The following is a 22,726-nucleotide window of genomic DNA, read 5'->3' on the forward strand; positions in this document are numbered from 1 at the left end:
TCGCAATCAAGTCTAACCAGAATCTGCTGATTGATCTTTCCCCGTTCCTCTACGATACTTACAAGTATCAAGTGATGGAATGTCTAAAATATTCCCCACTTGTCAAGGCTCTCTCAACGATGGGAGTTGTTCCGATGGCATGTCTTTCTCAAATTTATTCCACCACTACGTATGACAAGGGTGCAGAGAAGATTTACTTTGACATTCTCAACCAAAGGGCTTCAATCTCCAAGAATGGTTTCTGCTCATTGCTAGGTCTTTCTTATGACGAATCCATGGCGAACCCTGATTCCATCCCCACTGGTTAGCTTTTCTCTATGTTCTACATCATGGGGTACATTGAAACCCTAACTACTGTCACCAGGTTCAAGAAATCATGCCTCCCTCCACAATGGAATGGCCTTTTCACCCTTCTCTTCAAAGGGCTTTCTGAACGAAGTGTTGGATCTGATGGTAGTAGCAAGTCCTTCATGACTTTTCTCTATGGTTTATACACTCCCATCAACCTAGATTATGGTATGGTTCTATGGCTTCATCTTGTCCAGATTTTGACATCTGCTTCTCGCCACACAGAGGTTTCTTGTGCCCGGTTCTGGACCATCATAACTCAATGGATTATGGAGTTTTATCATGTTCCTATCATGGCAGACTCACTTCTCTCCCCCATAGCTACTTTTCACACCACTAATATCATTGTTACATATCCGTCAAAATTTCATTTCGTTGGCTCAATTCCTGAGGCTATGTACGCTTGTGTTTCTACTGCGAGCAAGATTATTCAAGAGTATAAGAAGCTCCCTTCTTCTGGTCCAAGGGAACTTTCTCCTGAAATGCTTAAATGTATTGAGCAAGTAGACAAACCTGCTAAGCATGGAAAGAAGCAAGAAGTGAAAAAGGGAGATAGAGGAGGTCTCGTTTCAAAGGGTCAAACTCCATGGAAGCGAAAGTCTGAGAAGGCAGCACCTTCCCAGCACAAGCAGAAGAAGACCAAGAAGTCCGCTCCAAAGCTTGTCCTTCAATCATCAAGCGAATCAGACTCCGATTATATCCCTACTGGACATAAACAACCCATTCATAGCGAATCTGAGAGTGAAAGCTCTGATGATGATGGTTCGGCTCGTGGAGATACCCCACCTCGATCGCCAACACCGGAGGTAAAAGTTCTCTCCAAAGCACCTTCTCCTCCACCTATTTCATTCCTATTTCCTTACCTCCCACTTTCCCAGTTATCACATCACAACCGTCTTCTACCATTCCCATTCCTACACCCATTTTTACTGAAACTACCACTACAACCACCACTGGAGTTCAAACCAACGTATCTGATACGGCGGTTCGTTCTTCACCACTCGAAACCCATGTAACCACTAAACCTCTATCTCCTACCCCTACAATCGAAACCAATACCGTTCTTGGTGGTGAGGACATGGAGTTTGATTCTACTTACTTCAGTCCTTATCATGTCCAAAGCGATGACGATGAAGACGATCCACTCACCAAGAGACATCTCAAGACTGTAACTGATAAAATTGATCAGTTACTTTCTTCCTCTTCTTCTGGTGCTTACTCAGAAGCTGCTCTCAAAGTCTTGTTCTCTTCAGTTGTCAAAGAACATGATACCTCCATCTCGAATGCTGCAAAGGCTATTGACGCCTCTACCTCCCAGTGCCAGAAAGCTTCGCTTGTTGTTGAAGCCTCAACAAAAGAATGCAAGGATGCCACCGCAAAAGTCGAAAAACTAACATTAGAGGCTCAAATCTTTTTGGATTCTTTGCATGCAGCTGCTCAAAAAAATGCACAAACAGTGAATGCTTCTATTGATTCTCTCATACGATCACTGGAGGCTGAGCTGACACAACTTAAAGTGGATCGAAAAGCCATTGAAACTGCTAACGAAGAGCACCATACCAAAGTTGATACTCGCTTAACTCAGCTCGAGGATGAGCTCGCTGTCGAAAACAGAATAATGGATGAGCTGGACAAGAGAACCTCTCAACTTAAAATTCAGAATTTAAAGCTTCGAACTGCCACTAAAGAGCTTGCCGATTTAAATTCTGAACGCGAGGTGATTCGTAATTTCGTGGGTAATGTCCATTCAATCTTGATGCATCTCCTGGACGCCCATGACTCCATCTTAACTATCTTTATTAGACGTCACTTAGCTGAGAAGCTACGCCCAGCTTTGGATATTCTAAGTAGAATTGAGGGTGTTTCGGAGACCACTGTTCTTCCGAAACAAGGGGGAGAAAAGAATTCACAAGGCAAGACTGTCAAAACTCAACCTCCACCCCCTCCAGAACCAAAAGCTAATGCTGGACCGAAGGATAATGTAGCTTCGGCCAGTAAGTGGGAAAAGAGAAAGAGAAAGATTGGAGAAGATGATGTAGAAGAAGATGATGATGCTGAAGACATCATGACAGGGAGTCCTTCTAAACCAAATCAGAAGTTCATGCCATCTGATCAAGAGCTTAGGGAAAAGATGGATCGTTTGGAGAAAGAAATGAAAGAAATTGAAATTGTAGAGAAAAAGAAGTCAATGTTTCTGGAATAGACCATTGAATCGCTCTAGAGAGAAGTCATTGATGAACCGAGTACTCACTGTCTTGAACCTATTATGTCATTCGGTCTTGAGAACACGAAGGATGCTCAATTTGATATGCCAATCAACCAAAAGGCATTTATCTTTCATTGCTTTACCTCAACTGTTGTCGTTCCCTCTCCAGACCCGAAGGTAGATCGGGAATTATTGGAATTTTATCTGGAGTTCGCTCAGCCACAATACTTGACATGAATCCTGAAGAAGATTACAATGGTCAAGGTATTGAAGCCTTCTTCGGCTGCGAAATTTGTTAATTTCAAATTCAAAGTAACCCGAGGCTCGGATAGATCGGTCCATATTTTTTTCCTGGCTAATCTACCGAACTTGAACCCGCATGACTGGATACTCCTCAACAACATTTTGTTATCGAATCCACTGGAGTATCAGTCGATCATTGATCACATCAAGCGAATGCTTGTTTGTTACATTCACGAAGTAGCTAAGATGGATCAAGAAATCACATCTGCCATTCACAAGCGAACTACGCTGAAACCAAATGGAAGAGATGGCAATGTGAATGCGATGATCAAGGGCAAGATCGATCCTAAGTTTCATATTGTGACGTTCATTAGGGGCGAAGGTCAAAAATGCCTGTTCGCTCTTATTGACTAGCACCTGTTCTCTACTGCTTGCTTGGAGCATATTCTGGAGATCATACATAGGTGTAATCAGAATAGTGAAGCTGACAAGAAGTTGTTCACATATATGCTTCGTTGGTACATTCAGTTTCGGAAGACACTTCTTGCGATTATCCCTCGGCTGTTCAAGGTTATGAAGCAGGTCAAGATCACTCAACCGAAGTAGTGTCTTGCCTTTTTGACGCAACGGGGGAGAATGTTGAGTCTAATTGTGTTGTGTCATTGGGCTTGGTCCTTAGCCCAATTTTGTTATCCGGTTTGGGACTGTCCTACCGTGATTGTTTTATTAGGGTTTAGTATTTAAGGTGCATGCATGCATCCTTTGTAGATATCGCTTTTATTATTTTCATTATTGTATTACAAACCCTAGCTCGCCTCTACAGTGGAAGTACTTCATCGAGCTCTGCTGAGGCGTGACTACTTTGAATCATTAAGCATTATTCGATTCCATCTTGTGTTTTTCTGTGTTTGCTTGTTTGTTTTTGCTGTTTAACCTGTTAAAGATCTAATCGATCAAAGAGTTTTTCAACTCAACATTATGGACACTTTTGCTCAACTATTGAACGATTGTACTTTTAGTCCATGCACTTTCAATTAATTCCTTTAATCCCAAAATTAATTCCAAATTAATTTCTGATTAAATATTAATTAATAATATGATTACTAATTAACATATTATTTCCATAACATATTAATAAATCATTTATTCCACTTTATTAATCAAATCAATAAGTTCTTCCTCTTCCTTAATAATCATCCTGTCTAGTTGCACGTGTGAAGGCAACCCAAATGGACCATGCCACTGTCAATTCAAGTACATACCAATTATAGTTATGGACTTAGACACCTAATCCAACACTACCAAGCTACTACACTAATGACTATCTAACCAAAATTAATCCGAGGATCAAAATTTCATACCTACGACTTCTTGCGTTTCAACCTTGATCTCCTATCGGACGGTGGACATCTGGGTTTGCACGCTACCCATGTAGGTGTAACATCTAAAATTATCAGGTTTTCTTTTGATTGCTTAAGTTTTGATTTTGTTTCAAATTAGGTCCCCGAAGTCAAAATCTTGAAAATTTGGCCTTGTTCATGTACCCGGGGCGTACATCCTTGTATGCTTACCGTTGTGGGCTCCGTGTGAGTACGCTGCGTATACTCTAGTATGTTGGGCGTACGTGGCTCAGACCAAATCCCTTAGAACTAGGGTTTGTGTACTATTTAAAACACATTATGACCCAAGACCCTCCCCTACCTCTGTCACACCCCAAAACCGGAACGGCGGAAATGTTCTGGGGTGGATGACGTCATGTCAAGTATCACAACATATGCAGTATAGTAATCAAAGTACAACAACCATTGCATTAATAGTAATAGTTTTACATAAGTTACATTTCATAGAGACATTAAAGTAATACAGAAACTAGTATAGATGCAGCTCGGTACTAAACTGTCTTCAACAAAAGCTCCCAGGATGTACATGTCTATTGCTGACATGAGAATACAAGTTATTTTGAAAGCGAGTATCAGCATTTTTATAAATGCTGGTGAGTTCATAAGTATTTAGTGTCATTTGTGTAAGGAATCATTTTATTCAAAATAACTTTATCAAAGTAGTAGTTTAGAATCTACGGTGTATTAGCGTCCTTTCCAAAAAATCCTATATTTTCTAATTAAAAGCAGTCTTCTACCAAGACTCGACAGTGTTATGTTTTAAAGAGAAATTTTCGCTGAATAACTATCATTACCAAAATACGGTATTTGACTTTAAAGAAAGTAGGAGAGTATCACTAGTAAAAACATTAGGGAAAATAACATATGCCTCAGTAGAAAATACTGCTGACTAAGGCAAAGAAATCATAGACTCCAGGAGAGTATCGAATGAATGATACGCCTGGCTCAGTCTAACAAAAGGAAGCACATACCCCAGACGGTATCAAATGTACGATACGGCTAGCAAGGTCTAAAACAAATAAACACAGACCCCAGATAGTATCAAATGAAAGATACAGCTAGCAAGGTCTAAAACAAAGAAACACAGACCCCAGATAGTATCAAATGAAAGATACATCTAGCAAGGTCTAAGACAAAGGAACACAAACCCCAGGCAGTATCAAAATGAAAGATACAGCTAGCAAGGTCTAAAACAAAGAGTAATTCTAAGAGTGTTGTTTCCAGAATACAGTGTTAGTTCTCGTTACCTTAAGGCCATGAATTATAAGGTAAACATGGAGATACTCGTAACCATACTGATTGACACTAGAGTACTTGAAGCCCTGCAACGTCGGAATAAATATGACATTTGTCACCCCTTGGCTTGGTAGGCCGTAGACTGTAGCTAGCAGTCAGGGTGCGGGAGTGTCAGTCCCGTATTGATCTATACACACAATGCCCGCTCTCCCTACAAGAAACTCTGGTTACCAACTCGACGACGGGGAGATCCGTGTCTTGAAGATGCATCTCGTAATCTGAATTCTATTAGAGGCACTGGAGAAATGATTTAGACTTGCGTATGAACTGACTCCTGTGGAATTCTCATACTAGAAAGAGTGATTAGAGCTTCCTAACTATTCCTATAATAGTTACTAGTGTCCCTGATCTACAAGTGACGAGTGGGAGGATGCCCTTGCTACCCAAGGAACATGAACTGACCGATGTAAACCTTTATGTCTATAAATGTATACATGATATATATAACTAATGTTTAAACGATCTTCGGACGGATATTCGATACCCATCACACCACATCCCAACGAGGAAAAGGAAATAGGGCGAACTAGCCTTCCTAAGTCCTTTAAACATTATTTATATAAATATACAAGTACAGGCATGCATTTAACGAAGTAAAAGCACTTAACGAAGTAGTAGCATCTAACGAAGTAGAAGCATTTAATGAAGTAGAAGCACTTAACGAAGTATTAGCATCTAACGAAGTAGAAGCATAGAAGCATGGAAGAAAACTTTGACAAAAACTTTGGAAAACTTTACACTTAAGAAAATCATGATTTAATATCCTTTTGTAAAATAAGTTTGAAGACCTTTAGAAATCCTTGACAACCTTTCATAAACAAGTTTTGAATATAACTTTGATAAAACAATTAAGTAAAGAAAAACCTTTGTTCAAAATACTGCTGTAACGGGTTTTGAAGTAAAACATATAGCGCAAGAGACAATTTGAGAAAAGATTTAAACAAGTAAAGACGTTTTGGAAAACCATTTATAGTATTATACTTGGTAAAACAACTGAAAGTCTAATAAATCCTTGTGCATGCAGGTTATTAATCACATATGATTGATATGATAACAGGCATGTTTTAACTTGTATTCCCCCCCCCCCCCATAAAAGCATGTAAAAAACATTTTAAAGGTTAATTCATGGGTATGAACTCACCTGTTGTAAATGGATCGGACGGAGATGTCGGTTGGGTGCTCGGTGTCAAGTGAAGACTTGAACACACTTAGTGACCTATTAACATATGATGACATATGTTTACATACAATTGGTAATTATAATACTAATTAAACACGTATACACATCCTAATGAGCGGAAAACACTTTGGTCAAGTGCTAGGAGTGTCCCGGGTAACGTCTAAGGGAGTGTATGGCCTAGTTAGGGAGTTTACTCTTCAAGAGTAAACTCTTTATAAAGTTTACGGTCCTAAGACCATATCCCCATGAGTTTACAGTCGTAAACTCATGGGTGGTGTGCTATTTGATGCTTCAAGGTCTTATCTCACTCATAGAATTAGGCTAGGTTCAATTCTAGGGCATAGGAAGGGCTTAAGGCCTCATATGGACCATTTTAGGGAGTTTACAGTTCATGACCACTCCTTGAGGAGTTTACGGCCATAAACACATGAGTTTACGGTCGTAAACTCATGTTAGCCCATTCCTTTTGTTGTATGGTGGTTCTAACTCATGCATGCAAGGTTCTAGTCACCTATATGAGCATAGGAAGGTGTTAAAGGCACTTAAACACCTTGGAAAGGTGTTTACGGTCTAAGAAGGTGTTCTTGGGGAGTTTGCTACCTTAAACACATGAGTTTACGGTAGTAAACTCATGTTGTCCATGAATCCTACGTTTTGGTGCATCAAATGAAGGTTTACAAGGTTCTAGGCACTCATGGAAGCTTTTGGAGGTGTTTGAGGGGTAGTTTAACACCCAAAAAGGTGTTTATGGTCCATGAAGATGGGTTTACGGTCTAAGAATGTTCTTAAACCGTAAACTCATGTTTACACCCCATTTGTTACGATTTTGGTGTTCTAAGTCCTTTCATGCAAGCCTCTAAGTCATTGCTAAGCATTAGAAGTGGTTTGGAAAGGTTTTTGTCACACCCCAAAACCAATAACGGCAGAATACGTTTCGGGGTGGATGACGTAGTGAACAGTATCATCACAATTGCATAATAGTAGAAACAAGAATCATACAACCATAGTATTACATAGTGAATTTAATTACATGCGTGTTTTGTAATGTTTAACAATCACCCAAAAGCAATTCAAAAATAAGAGATGGGTCTTGTGTGCTCCACTTTCTCCAAAAATGCCGCGTCTTTACCTGTCTATCTTTGACCTGAAGATACAAGTTATTTTGAAAACAATTATCAGCATAAAGCTGGTGAGTTCATAAGAGTTTAGTGTGAGTTTTGTATACAAAGCGTTAGTGCTAAAAATGTATCATTTATGTTCATAAGTAGTAGAAACTTTAGAAAATCGCATATTTTCCAGAAAATACATTGTAAGTGACAATCGGTGAAAAATATACATTCTTCATTTCTTTGAAACAGATTATTGTAAAAACATATTGGCAAATCTCCAAATAACAAGTGTGATGGAATAGGTTGAGCCTGTAATCAGTGATAGAGGTGCAAGCTTCCTTTAGTGATAGATACTTACTTACTTCGGGATGTAGTTTAGCATTTAGTGTGGTATTTTAGAGTAGTTGTAGCGTATTCCTTGTATATTACTAATAGTGAGGATAATAGAGGATCCCATGACCTTCCCGGTCATGCACAGTATAGTGAGTAGTGGCATCCCTGGGCCTGCACGGCGCGGACTGAGATTAACAGTCGGGATGTAATAGCGTCTGCCCCGTATAGATCTATACATGTAGAGTCGTCTCCTGCTGGAACACTCCGGGCGTAGTGAATAGCGAATAGAGTATCTCGTAGCGGGTTAGTGTATTATTGTTTGTTTAGTGTTTTCTCTATGGTTATAGTGTAGTAATCTTTTAGTATTGATCATAGTGTATTCTCTTACTAGTGTATCGTCTAGTAATAGTGAGTATTATAGTGTAGATAGTAATAACTTTAGCGAGTAGTAGCGGTAGCGACCCTAACCATACCTATTATGGTTATCTTAGTGGGGATGTTTCTTAGCACGTTAGTGACTTTAGCATTAAGTGAAAGCAGTAATATTCGTATCCCATACTGATATACAGATTTTATATAAGTAAGAAATCAACGACAGTCGGACGGATAACTACTACCCTAAGCCCACAATCAAACAAGAACAGGATATAAGGCGAGATATCGGTCCTAAGTCCTCCAAGTCTTATTTATATAAATATATCAGAGTGGTTACATTTTATAAGCAAATTGATTAAATAAAAGTATTTTTCCAAAAGAACATTTCAATTCTGATTCACTGTTTAAAAATAGTTTGAAAAGGGTAAAACCCGTTTTTAAGGCATAGGGACAAATCACATGTGATTTGAACTAAGAGTAGTGAATCACATGTGATTAATCCTTGTAACTCGGAAATCGTTCTGTAAAACTTTACATAAACATTTATAAGCAACTTGTATCTCCCCCCTAAAACATGTAAAACACTTGAAAGGTTCATTAAAGGGGTATGAACTCACCTGAAATTGGGTGAATCGGGTAAATCGGGTAATAGTGTCGATTGAGCGTTTGGTACCAAATAACCACTTGCGCACCTTTTAGGACCCTAATGTCATATGAAATATGTATTTTACAAGGAGTTAATCATCTTATGCTTCTCATTATAGTATTTGGACATTCTAGTGTCGTTTTCGGGGTTTTAAGGCCTAGAAAGGGTTCCCGGGAGTGGTACGAGGCCATGGATGATTTACGGAAGGGTCCTTGAGTTCACTCTCTTAGAGTTTATGGCCTAAAAGCCATTCTTTGGGAGTTTACGGCCGTAAGCCCCCTAGGCTTGGCCGTAAACTCTTGTGACACTCCAAAATGTGTGTTTAGGGCCTTATCTCACTTCCTTAATTTAGTGGTGTGTGTTTTGGACCAAGAGGGAAGGATTAAACATCATAATTTGTGTCATTTTTAGGGAGTTTACGGCCAAGACTTGTTCTTGGGCCGTAAACTCCTATAGACCCTTCAAGATATAGGTTTTACTTGTACAACATGGTCCCAAATGGCTTAGAAAAATCCTAGAAGGCCCTATAGTGAGTTTGGAACAATTTGGCATACATTTTTGGGGAGTTTACGGCCCAAGAACATCCTTGTCCATAAACTCTTCATTTTGTTCCCAAATGTGAAGTTTAATTGTACAACACACTTCCATAGGCCTTAGATAAATTCCTTTCATGCACTAGGGTAGTTTAGCGACTTGTTTGACACAAAAATTTGGGTGTTTACGGCCCAAGCTTAAGCTAGGCCGTAAACTCCTCTTTTTGGACTCAAATGGAGTTGTTTGATGCATTTAAGTGTTCCTTGGAGTCAAGTCTAATTTACCAAACATCCTAGAAGTGTTTTTGGGGCTTAAAACATAGATTTATGGGGTGTTTGAGGTGTTTACGGCCTAAGCACATGCTTGGGCCGTAAACTCCTTTTTAAGCATCAATTTCTAATGTTTTAATGTCCAAACTTTTCTAGTTATAAGCCTTAATTAGTATACTAACTCACAAGAAGGAAAAACTTGGTCTTTGGCTTGGTTTTGGGGGTTTACGGCCTAAGGAGCTTCTTAGGCCGTAAACTCCACTTTGGACCTTGATTCCTATGATTTTTGGCCCTCAAATTCAATGAAGCATGTCTAGAATAAGATAGAGGATGAGTACTTACGTTTGGAAGTCGGAAATTAGCAGAATCGGGGTCGTTTTCGAGTCTAGAGAGAGAAAGTAGTGAGAAAGAGTGGGTGTGTAGTAAATGAGTGTTCAAATGTTGTGCACACCCTTTGCATATGTCTCGGGAATCACACCCGATACACGGCTACCCGATGTTTAAAGTTAACTGGGTTAAAACTTTTTACCCGGGTGAAGTGGTTAAAAAGGTAATACAACTCTATTAGGTTAAACGGGGTTAACACATACGAGGTATATTTCTTATAATAATATCAATCGATGTTTAAATTTAGACATTCAGATATTGACGATTTCAAATATTACATAAAATAACGTATAGTGACACGTTCCGTTAGTGAAAACGGGGTTTGTAACGGAGTTAAATTTGGGGTTGTCACAGTTTTTGGGCATCAAAACCCTCTCCCAAGGGTTTTACGGTTTTGGGATGCTCCCAAGACCATAAACTCTTGTTCTTGGGGTTTTTGGATGATTAAGCCACGAATTTGCAAGCTAGATAAGATAAACAACAAGCTAGGAAGGTTAACTTACCAATTTGAAGCTCGAAGGGGTGATTTCTGACCAAAACCCGTTTTGTAGAGAGAGAAAGTAGAGAGAGAGTGTGTGTGTGTGTCTAAGGTGGGAAAAAGGTGGGGATGAAACCCACTCAACCTTTATATAGGTTGGAGTTTATGGTCTGGTTGGGGTTCACCTGACACCAACCGCGAACGGAGTTTTTTTTTCACGACTACCGTTAAACACGACAAATTTTTAAAATTATACCATCTTAATTTTGGTTCGCTTAACGAATATTATTTAAAATATTTAAATCCGGTCAAAAATATTTTTGGGATAAATTTGGCTAATTTTTGACATACTTAATTTCGACGTTAAAACTAACGGAAATTTTTGGGTTGTCACAACCTCAACCTCTGTCCCCTTGCTCGACCCTCTTAGAAAACCCTAGTGCATTTTGAACATTTATAGCTTTTTGAGTGATAGTGTATGCTATTGGTTATGAAGAAGGTTGTTCAATAAGGAGGCTTTTCCCTCAAGACTTTGGATCCAACATCTCCTCTTCATTTTACACCACTAAAAGGTATAAAGCTCCAAACTTGGGTTGTGTTCCATTAAGTTATAGTTTCAGGCTAGTTTCTTTCTTTTTGTCCCTAAAGTTTAGATCTTGGTGTGTACAAGCTACTCATAAGCCTCCAATTTGTATTTTTAGATGTTTCTAGTCATCTTAGTTCATAAAGGTACAAGCTTGGTCCTTGTTTAGTCCCCATTCATGTGTTAGAATGTAGGTTGGGGTGAAATAAGCTAGGCTTTAGAGTTCGAGCTCTTTATATCCACCCAAAGGCATAAAGTTTGCAACTTTATGGTCTTCATGGTCTTAATGGGTCCATATATGAGTTTTAGTCACTTGGTCTTAATGTTTTAATACATTTTGCATGGTTTGAAGGGGGGCCACGTACACCGTTCGTACTTCCTACACGCTGCACGTACTGCCTCCCTAATCACGATTTCCTGCTTCGGCCTAGTACGGTGCACGTAGCATTGTGTATGCCAGCATACGACCCAATTTTGCTTGAGGGGTGTTTTGAGCCCAAAGTCGATGGGCTTGCACCATGGACATTTTTCTGATGGGCCACTTCAGCTAATGGACTCCTATTGGGACTTAGTTGATCCTTGGATTAGACCTAGGATTTTATTGGGCTTGAGGTCTAGTTTGGCCCATCACACTTTGGACATTGGGTGTGTGTTGTATGTCTTTGTTAGGATTTTTACACAGTTTTTTAGGACCTTATTTTTAGTTAGCATGGAAATTTATCCAGCCTAACAGCTCGAGCATTTGTTTGGGATTTCAACAGTTGAGGTGAGTTCTCTCACCATTTTTATAGGTCAAAGGCACCAATGCCGACCCATTTCTTATTACATGGAATGTTGTTGAATTTTGTGATAATTTTATGGAAGACCATGGAGGTAGCCCATGGCACTTGTGTGTAAGACCGATATTTGGCCCTCGGCATCACAAGGAGAGACCATGGGATAACTCATAGCACTCATATGTAAGATTGGGATTTGTCCCTGGACATTGCGTGAAAAAGACCTTGAGGTAGCCCATGACACTTATATGTTTTAAGTATGTGATACGGTAGGGAAACTCACTAAGCTTTTGCTTACAGTTTATATATATGGTTTCAGGTACTTCCGGTACTAAAGGGAAGGGCCCGACTTGATGGCGCAACATTCAATCCTCACTATTTTTCTGCATCTTGATATCATACCATGATGATTTGACATTATTACTATTGGTTGGTTTTGGAAAAATGTGATGATTGTTACTTTTATATTTATTTAGAATGAAAAATTTTATTATGTATTTAGGTTGTTACTAGTTGGTATCAGAGCCATGGTTTGAGGGATTCGGGCACACTTTCAGGTGTGTCAGAACTCAACTAAGGAAATGATAATCATTTCAAAAGAAAAAGGAACTGAAATTCTTGAAAAAGATTCTTTTAAGAAAGAGGGGAGTACAATGCGTGCAATCAACCGAGCTCAAGTAAGTATTTCCCAAGTTACCCATACTTATGTATTATGATTAGTATGCTTGATATGTGAACTACATGCTAGAATAGGCTTAAGGATATCTTCAGGAATCATATGATAGAACTGCAAGAGTTGTGTGATGCCTTATAGCTTGATAGAATTTGATGCTATGTACCACCTTGAATTGATATCGGCTTAGTTATTTGCTGTGTATATGCTTTCAAAGTTGTATGTGCTTAGGATTGTATAGCCCATGAATGATTGGTTTGGCCTCATTTCCTGTTGCTTGTTTGGTTGTGGATTTAGGGTAGAATCTTCATTCGACAGTCTATGCGATCCTATTTTGTGTACAACATGCATGCATATAGCAACCAACAGTGTTGATTGAGTTTCTTAGTATTGCTAGTGGTAGAGGTTGAGGGTTTTCTATAAGAGTCTGTGATATGTATGTTGTGTAGAATAGGTTATTATGGTTATAGTATGGTAACTTAGAGGAATCAGATTGGCCTTGGGGATGCTACAGGTATATGTGGAAGGTAGTATTGGGCCCGTACTACTGGAAACATAGGACCTGTACTTGAGGTGATTGCATATCTAGGAAATCTAAAGAGGCTTTTGTTGTGGAGTCCCGCTCAAATCTCTTTGATCGATTGCTTTTACGTTGTATTTTCAGGCTGAGGAAGGTGATGACTACTCGCGAAGGTTCAGGTTCAGTCACTGAACCGATTGATGAGAGGCTCTGTAAGCTTATCGCAACCGAGGTTACTCGCGACATCAGTAACGCTACCTCAATGATTTTCGGTACCGTCAAGGAGGGGATTTTGGACATCATGGAGGAGCGGCTCAAGTCATTTCGATAAGAGATTGATGCGGGTCTGTTCAGGGCTCGAGCTTCCTCTTTCCGGGAGTTCAAGTCATGTGGAATGCCTAAGTTCTATGGGGTTAAGGACCCCATTGCCAGCGAACGTTAGATCGTGAACATGGAGAATACTCAGCGAACGAGCTTTTGCCCTAAGGGGGAAAAAGTAGGTTTCGCATCCTGCTTGTTAATGGACAGGGCGCGGGACTGGTGGGAGGAGGTTGCCCAAGCCATAAGGGACAACAGGAGTGCTTTAGATGATATGGGAGGACTTTGTTTAGAGATTTCACAGGGATTTGCGCCAAATATAGAGGTGCAACAACTAGCGAGGGAGTTTCAGAACCTTCGCCAGACTATAGAGACTGTGGCGTAGATCACCGCCAAATTCAAGGAGAGGACATTTTTGGTTCCACAGTATGTTTCTGATGAGGAGACGAGGAAGACGAGATATCATTTTATGTTGAGGGATGACATTAGGGAGTTCGTGAGTTTCTCAGGGTGTAAGACGATGATTGACATAATCGAGAAGACTCGCGAGCAGGAGATTGAGTTGGAGCTTTGCGAGAAGTGGAAGCCGAAGCAGGTTGAGGCAGTTATGGGTCTAGCCAAGAGGCCCAAGTCCTTCAATACCCACATCAGAGGCGAGTAGGGTCGGGCTGATATGCCAAGTGCTTAAGCCGTATAGGACCTTGTCGAGCAGCAGGCTTAGTGTGTTACAATTGTAGCTAGTCGGACCACATGAGCAGGGGTTTCCCCAAGAAGGGTCTGATTTGTTTCCATTTCAATTAGACCGGCCATAAAAAAGGCCGATTGCCCGAGATTGTCTGGAGGAGTAGTGGTGGCGCCCGCGCCAGCCACCTTGAGGATTATGAACGGCTGCTGGATATTGTGAATGGTATGTGTTCTATCCATATCTTTTATTTTTTTCCTTTTATTTATGCTTATTTCTACTATGATCTTGTATACCTTTTTGGTCAATGGTTTGTTTGCTCGTGTGTTGTTTGATTTGGGGGCTACCCGATTGTTCGTGTCTCTTGCACTCTGCAAGAATTTTAGAGACGCTATAGGAACTCTAAGTTCCTCTCTAGAGGTGGAGATTGCTGATGACGGTACCATGAGTGCCTTGAGGGTCTTTTGAGGGCATTCCGGTGAGAGGTTTCCTATTGACTTGGTACCGATTCCCTTGAGGGGATCGAAGGTGATCATCTGGATGGATTGGTTAGGCCCCAATAGGGTTGTGATTGACTGTGAGTGGAAGTTGGTGAGAGTTCGAACTCCAAAGGGGGGAGAACTGGGTAATACTGGCGAGAGAGCTTCATATGGACCAACTCCCTTTTCAGCTGTGAGGGCCAGGAGATTTTTGCAGCAAGGATGTTCTGGATTTCTGGTTTATGTCTCAGGTATGTCGGTTCAGGCCATGTCAGAGTTTAGCAGGGTACCCATTGTGCGGGATTTTCCTAATGTTTTTCCCAAGGGGTTGCCTGGAGTTCCTCTCGAGAGGTAGGTCCAGTTTTTGATTTATTTGATGCCTAGTTCAACACCGTATCACCTAGCACCGCCTGAGAAGCAGGAGTGGTCTACATAGCTATAGGAGTTGCTAGAAAAGGGTTTATCCATCCGAGCAGTTCTCCATGGGGAGCACCGATCCTATTTGTGAAAATGAAGGATGGGTCACACAGGATGTACATCGACTGTCGAAAGTTGAACCAGCTAATGGTGAAGAAACGTTACCCACTCCTGAGGATTAATGATCTTTTTGACAAGCTTTAGGGTGCATATTGGTTTTCCAAGATTGATCTTCTGTCGGGTTACCATCAGATGAGAGTCAGGAATGAGGACGTTTACAAAATATCCTTTAGAACTTGTTATGGTCATTACGAGTTTGTGGTGATGCCCTTCGGGCTCACAAATTCCCCAACAGTGTTCATGGATTTTTTGAACTGGGTCTACAGGTCCATGTTGGATCGGTCGGTGATTGTATTCATTGATGCTATTCTGGTCTATTCCAAGACCATGGAGCAGCATGAGCAACATTTACGAGAGGTGTTGGAGAACTTTAGGAGGGAGAGGCTTTATGCCAAATTCTGCAAATGCGTGTCTTGGTTATGTGAGGTGCATTTTTTGGGGCACATCATCAACCATGAGGGAATCTTGGTGGACTCGGCCAAGATCAAGGTTGTGATGCATTGGGAGATCCCGAGAAATGCATCAGAGATTCGAAGTTTCTTGGTTCTTGCAGGCTATTATCATAGATTTATTCAGGATTTCTCCAATACTGCGGTGCCTCTAACCCGCCTGACCATGAAGAATGTGACATTTTGGTGGGGGTCTGATCAACAGTTTGCCTTTGAGACTCTGAGGGCGAGGTTGTGCGAGGCCCCAATTCTCATTTTTCCTGAGCGTTTGGATGATTTTGTGGTTTACTACGACACCTCCATTTCGGGTTTGGGAGTTGTTCTTATGTAGAGGGGTCACATGGTTGCTTACGCTTCAAGGCGGCAGAAGCTTTCTGAGGTAAATTACCCCATGTATGATTTAGAATTGGGGGTTCTAGTGTTTTCCCTCAAGATTTGGAGGCACTATTTGTACGAGGTCTGGTGTACTATATATACCAATCAAAAGAGCTTGAAATATTTAATCGATCAGCCGAATTTGAATATGCAGAAATGAAGGTGGTTAGAGGTGGTGAAAGATTATGATTGTGATATCCTGTATCATCTCGGGAAGGCCAATATGGTGGCCGATGATTTAAGTTGTAAGGCGGTATGCTCTTCTGTTCGACACATTTGTTTTAATATGATTGTCACTTCGCCTCTGATGGATTTGATCAAGGAGGCTCAGGTAGAGGGATTGAAAAAGGAAAATTGGAAGACCGAACAAATTAGAGGGCAAATTCCTTTGTTTATTAGAGATAGTCGGGGGTTGTTGACGCAGTGTGGTAGAGTTTGGGTTCCGGCGTCAAGTGGGGTCAGACAGAAGATTTTAGAGGAGGCGCATATATCTAAGTTTTCTATCCATCCAGAGGCTACGAAGATGTACCGAGATTTGATATTGAGTTATTGGTGGACATGTATGAAGAGGGAAGTTTCTTGGTTTGTTGAGTGGTGCTTGACTTATAGAAAGGCAAAGGATGAGCAACAGAGACCTCATGAAAAGGTGTAACCGTTACCCATCCCTATGTGGAAGTAGGAGGAGATTACTATAGATTTCATCACAAAATTGCCCAGAACAGCGTGGGGTGTTGATGCTATTTGGGTCATTGTGGACAGGTTGACCAAGAGTGCGCGTTTTATTCTGATTGTCGAGAGCATATCCGAATAGAAGCTAGCTGATATTTATGACCGGGAGGTGGTAGTTAGGCACGGGCTACCCGTATCAATGGTTTTGGGTCGAGATGATCGTTTCACCTCCAGAATTTGGAGGAAGTTTCATGAGGAGTTGGGAACTCATTTACATATCAGTACAACACATCACCTGTAGACCAATGACCAGAGTGAGGACGATTCAGACACTCGAGGATAAGGTTCGGGCATGTGTCTTGTATTTTGGTGGGAGTTGGGATACTTACCTTCCTCTGGCCAAGGTCTCTTACAACAACAGTTACCATGTCAGTATTGACCGACCACCTTTTAAGTTGTTGTATGGAAGGGGGTGTAGGGCCCCGGTTTGTTGGGGTGAAGTTGGTCATCGGTTCATGGGAAGCACCGAGGTGGTGCTTAAGACCACAGAGTTGATTCAGCAGGTGTGCAACAAGTTGCGGGTTGCCTAGAGTCGTCAAAAGAGTTATGCTGACTGATGTTTTTCGGACCTTGAGTTTCAAGTGGGAGACTTTGTGCTGCTAAAGGTGTCACCTTGGAAATGTGTCATCTGGTTTCGGAAGCAGGGCAAGCTGGGTTCCCGATTTATTGGCCCCTTTAGGAAATCTACCCGTGTGGGCAGGGTTGCATACTGGCTGGATCTTCCTGATGAGCTCAGTCAAATGCATAACACTTTCCACATATCTCGGCTACGAAAATGTGTAGCCGATTAGTCAACAGTTGTTTTGTTGGATGATATTCAGGAGGATGAGCGCCAGAATTATGTGGAGAAGCAATTGCTATTCTCGACAGCAAGACTAAGTCTCTGCGTAATAAGGTGTTGAATCGGGTAAAGGTGCAATGGCAGCACCGAAAAGGCTCTAAATGGACGTAGGAGCCGGAAAGCGAGATGAGAGAGCACTACCCTGAATTGTTTGAGGCAATCGACTTCGAGGACAAAGTTTGGTTCAAGTAGCGCAGAGTTCTAACATCTAAAATTATTTGGTTTGATTTTGAACCCTTTGGTTTTTATTTTGATGCAAATTAGCTCCCCGAAGTAAAATCTTGAAATTTTGGCCATGTTCATGTATGTGGGGGGTACATCCTTGTGCGCTTAGCGTAGTGGGCTCCATGTGAGTATGCTAGGCTAATGTGGCTCATACCAAAACCCTAAGAATTAGGTTTTGTGCACCATTTAAACCTCATTATAGACCAAGACCCTCCCCTACCTCAACCTCCATCCCCATTCTCGACCCTCTTAACAAACCCGAGTGCATTTTGATCTTTTTGGAGCTTTTTGAGTGATAGTGTGTGCTTTTGGTTGTAAAGAAGGTTATTCAAGAAGGAAGCTTCGCCCTCAAAACTTTGGATCCAACATCTCCTCTTCATTTTACACCACTAGAAGGTATAAAGCTCCAAACTTGGCTTGTGTTCGATTTGAAGGGTTTTGAGCATTCTAACACTCCTAAGGTGTACATGCAACCTTATAAACCTTGGATCTATGTTTTACTAAGATAATGCAAGTTTGATTTCCAAGGTTCTTAACCTATCTAGCATGGCATGGGGAACTTGAATCATAAAAGCAAGTAAGAAAACTTACCTTTCTTATTTCTTGGATTCCTTGAGAACCTTGTGAGCCTAGCACCTCTAATGTGATGCCTCAAATGTCTCACACAACACCACAACACTTGGATTAACCTTGAGAGAAGTTCACTGACACTAAAAATCGGCTAGCCCTCTAGTTCTTCACTTGGTGGCCGATTTTGCTTGCCATGGGGCTTCTTCTATAGTGTGACACATGTAGAGTTACTCCATGTAAACCCTAATGTGCATGGCTTTTCATATTCCATGATCCATGGGTTTATAACCTCCATGGACTATCCATGGCGCACCTTATAGATTTTAGCCCAATTCATATAAACCATGGATCATTAGCCCGCTATACAAGAATGGATGATTTACATAATCAACCGCATATATTTAATTAGTCTCTTTTTGATCACTTAAATAATTCCAAATTAATTCTTGATCAATACTAATTAAATAATATTATTAATATATTAGAACTTATAATATATTAATAAAACTTAAGTGTCCTTTCTCTCATTTAGTCTATCCAAGTGTTGCAATGCCATGCAACCCAAATGAACCATGCCAACCGGGTCAAGTACATACCAAAAATAGTTATGGACTTAGACACCTTATCCAACACCATTAAGTTCTAGTTTGAGGCTAGTTTCTTACTTTTGTCCCTAAAGTTTAGAAATTGGTGAGTATGAGCTACTCCTAAGCCTCCATGTAACGTCCCATTCTTACAATCAACAATTTTTATTTTTATTAAGATAAAACTTCCCAAATTATTAATCCATTAATTAAGAAAACCTTTTATACCAAATTACATTTACTAAAAATCAAATTATTGTAGAAATGCAAAATCTTCAATGTTGTTGATGAGTGTGTACAATCCCGCCTTCACCTTCTAGCAATAACCGATGATACCTGAAACCACAAACAACTGGGTAAGCATAAATAATAGTGAGTTTCCCCCAGAATAACACCATATAAACAGATCACATATACAATCAAACATGTCGATTCAGTCAACCATCGGGTTGGAATACCCCAAGCCTAGTCAACCTCTGGGTCCATTCATCCTCAGGATGGAATACCCCAGGTTGGAATGCCGACATACAACAGGTCCAATCATCCATTACGCAGGAATACCCTGGGTTTGTTGGCCTACTGCCTCAACACTACCGCTCTTCTTGAGCCTCCGTGCCAACGGATTATATCCTACCTACATCGGGTATCTTGGACTACCACACAAAGCAGGATCGCCTTAATCCAATCAAACACAATATGTCGACATATATACAATCAGGATCAAGTAGGCACATAATACACGAAAAAAACAATCATACAACTCACTACCTCCTACTACTCCTCTCACAGCATACAATCCTACTACTAGCTAACCTCCATAGAATGCAAAACCATAAGTAACCAGATGTGAGATAGCCACCCGAATACATGATCCTACTCTAAAGCCACAACCAAACAAGGAACATGCAAGAGAGCCTAGACCAAGAGTTCTCAGGCTATCCTACATAATCGCTGACAGTCCCTAAGGCACTCCATAGATGATACCCAGCAAGAACATATAACATATAATTCTACAATTCACCACAACATAGTAACATACTCATTACAGAGCACATATCTAACAGATCACTAAAACATAGCAGCATGCTCAATACCAGAACACAGATCTAACAGATCACTACAGCATAACAACATACTAGATGTCAACAATCAAAGGAATGCATGGCCGTATATACTCAAAGATGAGATAGTCACCCGGACAGGTGATCCTACTCTAGAACCACAACCAAACCAGAAACGGGTAAGAGAGCTTACATCAAGAGTGCTCAGTCTGTCGTACATGACTATATGCATTCCTTATGACATCCCTCTACTAGCATATAACCAAAACTAGTAGGCCAATATTGGTGTATTCGACCCATGGGTACAGTGAGGCGAAACTCACCTCGATATGCATGTAGATAACCACTATAGCAACGAAGAACTCTACCAACTTCAATTCACTTCCAAACACCTACAGGAAGATACTTGAGTCAATATACGATCATAGGTCATAGTCAAATGCAACGGAGACCATCTCACATGAAATGATGATTAGGCTTAAGTAATAACACTTAACCCATTAAGGACTTAATCACCTAAGGGTAGGACTGATTAAATGCAACGGAGACCACCTCACATGAAATGATGATTAGGCTTAAGTAATAACACTTAAACAATTAAGGACTTAATCACCTAAGGGTAGGACTGATTAAGGTTTAACTGAGTCATTCTTGGGTGAAATAATAATCCAATCAATGGCCCAAATACGCGCCTAGGCATTTTCCAAAATAGAGCTCCTCGATTCAAGGGTTTTTCACATAAAATGATAACGAGGGTTAGTGTTCCACACTTAAACCCTTAAGGATTGAATCCATTAAATCCAATATTGCATTAAGTTAATTGTGGAGAATTATTAAGTATTATTTTAAGTTAAATTAGTATCTTTAACGCGGGTCCCGACCAACTCCAAGACTAAGGTTTCTTGACATTGGGGTTTCCAACACCAAAGTTCGATAATTAATTAATTAAATAAATATATGTGTTTTTATAAATCGGGCACCACCCACTGCCATCTCGGGAAGTGGTGGTCGGTGGCAGGAGGTGCAAACCACCATTGTTATGGCGGGAGTTCTAACTTTTTAGGTCTAAAAACACACATAAGAACACAGCCACCCAAGGTGGTGAAAGAACGACATCATGAGGTGGCAGCCGCCAACTCACGGCGGTGGTGGTGGCGGGGGGGGGGGGGGGGGGGGGTTCATTCATTTTCAGCCAAGGGTTGCTCATACAACATCATGCCATAATACACACATTTTTACACCATAAAGCACACACAGCCACCTCCCACGGTGGCAGGTGGCGGCAAAAGATGGCATCAAGCGACATCCACCATGGTTGGCAGCCATGGTGGTTCTAATCAATTATCCGACCAACCAAGATACGCACACACACACACACACACCACTCACACAAAATATGAACTCATGAGCCTCCTTTCGAGTGAAAAACGATTACCGAAGCAACGAATGGGAGGGTCGTACGAGCGGCGGCGGCGACTAGCTGTTGTGGGATAGAAAGAAAGCAAAGGGGCAGCCGGAGTAGCACTGGCAACTTCTATGTGCGGTTGTGGATGGCGATAGAAAAGAAGAAGAAGAAGAAGAAAGGTGGAGTAAAGGTGGCAGCGGACACACTCACGACCTTTAACTCGTTCTCATCGGAAGGCATAGCAACTGTGACGTTCGGTGGTTGCAGCAACGATGAGGATGGCGACAGCTACTAGAGGTCAGAGGGTTAAGGGTGGCAGTTGGGATGGAATTTTAGGGTTAGGGTTTTGAGGTGTATTGGGTGCAAAATGAGATGAAGGGAAGGGAAAGGGTGACGGGTTTAATCCACCGTCCCCTCTAATTCTAACTTTTGACCAAATAAACAACTTCAGTCCCTCCTTCCCATTCTTTTTCAAACTAAGCCCTTATTTTACTCTTTACCACCTGCTTTCAAAAAAAACCATTCAATACAAGTCCATATGATACCATTTAACCCTAAACATCGAGAAAATATAATTTCTAACTCCTATGGCTAACACTGATACTTTATCACGGAGTTTGGGCTAAAATAAAATATAAAATACCTCTCAGGGTTTTTATTTATTTATTAACCTATTTTATTTTATTTTATTTATTTTAAATGAAATTTTAAAATTCTTCCCCACTTAAATTAGATTTCGTCCTCGAAATCAATTTTCGTTTCTACTTCAAGATGCACTCCCCCACAACAACCAAGATGAAAGAATATTCGCAGAATCACTCGGTCTCTGAGCTTCTCGGCCAAATACCGACGCTCTAATCCCGCCCAAAAGAGCACCACCACAGTGAAAACTAACTGATCCCATGTTGAACTAAACCACACTCTTACTTTGCTCTGACAGTCTAGCTGAGCTATCCACTATCAACACTGGAGCTTACCCCAGATCAAACGATAACAAATAAGCAACCCTCAACCTGAGCTCCTAACACCTTAGGGCCTAAGCACAAGCACACCCTACAGATTCTGTCACAAATAAGACAATTATGAATCGAAGGGAAGGTCCATCAACTGACGGT

This window comes from Lactuca sativa, chromosome 6, assembly GCF_002870075.4.
Source record: "Lactuca sativa cultivar Salinas chromosome 6, Lsat_Salinas_v11, whole genome shotgun sequence".
In the NCBI taxonomy this organism is placed as follows: domain Eukaryota; kingdom Viridiplantae; phylum Streptophyta; class Magnoliopsida; order Asterales; family Asteraceae; genus Lactuca; species Lactuca sativa.